This window comes from Pygoscelis adeliae, unplaced genomic scaffold (assembly GCF_000699105.1).
Source record: "Pygoscelis adeliae isolate BGI_AS28 unplaced genomic scaffold, ASM69910v1 Scaffold386, whole genome shotgun sequence".
Taxonomy (NCBI): domain Eukaryota; kingdom Metazoa; phylum Chordata; class Aves; order Sphenisciformes; family Spheniscidae; genus Pygoscelis; species Pygoscelis adeliae.
The window spans coordinates 1,424,717-1,426,970 of NW_008824940.1; positions in this window are offsets into that span (position 1 = coordinate 1,424,717).

Consider the following 2,254-nt stretch of genomic DNA (forward strand, 5'->3'; position numbering starts at 1 on the left):
CCCCAGGTCCTTTTCTGCCGGGCAGCTTTCCAGCCACTCTTCCCCAAGCCTGTAACACTGCATGGGGTTGTTGTGGCCGAAGTGCAGGACCCGGCACTTGGCCTTGTTGAATCTCATACAGTTGGCCTCGGCCCATCGATCCAGCCTGTCCAGGTCCCTCTGCAGAGCCTTCCTACCCTCGAGCAGATCAACGCTCCCGCCCAACCTGGTGTCGTCTGCAAACTTAACTGAGGGTGCACTCTGTCCCCTCATCCAGATTGTTGATAAAGCTATTAAACAGAACTGGCCCCAGTACTGAGCCCTGGGGAACACCTTGACACCTTGGGGAACATCTGGGGAACAGCTTGACACTGCCAGGGCTAACCAGTGCAGGGTGGTGATGACTCGCATGGTAAAACAACCCCAAAGGGTTGGTTGGGACTTGGAACCCTTCACAGGAAGCATTTAGGATGGGCATGATACGAAAATTGCCTTTTGGTGGTGTATAAGCTGCTTTCCTCCCAGCTGAGCTTCCAGATCAGGAGAAAGAGAGCCCGTAAAAGTTGCTAGCCAGGGAATGAGGGATGTGCATTTTCCAGCACCATCAGCCCTTTGGCCTTCAGCACACGCGGTCCTTGACAAGAAAATACACAGGGTTATAAAAGAAGGAAGAGAGGCCCTCATGAAGCCACATATTTTATTGACTAAAGAGTAAAAGTATTTTTTCAGGAAAAAAAAAAATCTAGGTGATATAGTACCTTACAGAAGAGATTATGTATTTTGAAGCTTTTTTCAGTTATCTTCATGATAATGTGCTCTGAACATAAGCATTATGTTTTACTCTGTTACAGATTTTTTGATATTAAAAAAAATCGTATTGCAAGCATTATCGTTGTTAATCTAAAAAAAATACCCTGAGGCTATTATATATTTGAATTTTAACTTATAGATAGCCAGATTTAAGCAATTTGTTTTCACAGCTGCAGACTGTCCACGTGGTAAGCTGCAAAATGTATAGTGTTCTATACTCTGCCCATCTAATTCTGGAAAATGTATGCGATATGGAGCTGGGTGCTACATTAAAATAAAAGCGTCCAATAACTTCAAATTGCCTTGCTTTTGTGGTTTATTTAGGATGTCGATTGTGCAGATCTGCCAGGAGAGCAGATACTGTGACTCGCTGTGGAAAAAATACAGTGTTGAAATGGCTGACCTTCAACTATGAAAGATGAAATCACTTACGTTGGGATTGTGTGTACGCAAGAGAGACAGAGAGACTTATTTAAAGTGAAATCATATTTCCTTGGGCTTCAGTTAAGTCAAAACTTCATCTTTACTTTGTCAGGCCTCACTTTGTCAGAATTCATACTTAGCTCCGTGCTTAAGCCCGAAGAGGTGCACCCTTTTCTAACCCGGACGGCACCACCAGGAAGGAAAAGCCCTTCCAAGCCTCCAGCAGACCCTTGGTCGGAGGGTGCCCAAGCAGGAGCAGCGAGAGGACTTGAGCCGTTCCCCCAGTACCCTCGTGATCAGTGGTTTTGGCCCCTCGTCAACTGCAAGAGCTGAAATTACACTGGGGAAAGGAAAACATTTGAAGAGCTGGCCTTCACGGGCAGGGAGCTGGAGGGGACGGTGTACTTCGGCTCTTTAACTAATGTGATTTTTAAGAATTATGTCACAGCTATCCAAAGAGCAGGGCTTTAAAAGAGGAAATAATTAGTGATAAATTAATTCTTACAGCATTAAGCTATGACAAGGGATGTTTTATTGGCCTAAAAGTATGTCTCTGGTGCACGTGAGGCACAAGGCCAAGGCGCTAAAAACTTGTAAATATCCTGTAGGGAGCCATTCTGCATCGGCAGCGGGCTGGATTTAGATGGCTCTTCCATTCTTAGTTTTTACAGTTAGATGGTACTCTGGGGTGCCTTCGTGCAATTCTAGATTGCCTCTCTGTATTTAAATTCACGTTTCCAATAACCTTCCTTAAAAAATAAAAGATGCATCTTCCTGCTCTAGAAAAAAAGTTCTTAGTGGAAGTGGGAAAGAAAAGAAATAGGAGAAGCTTTAGAAGTCCTTTTTTATCATTCTGCTGATTTTAAGGTAACGCCGCTTCACAAGCGTGCCTGCTTAGATGGGATACCTACATGGCTTCTGCGGCAAAGCAGAATAAAGGAAAATTAACATGTGAAAAAATTCCCTGGGTTTCTGTAGCCCATAGCTGCACCAGAGCTCTTTCACCTGATGGTCTCATTGCTCCTCCTGTTTTACCTCCCCT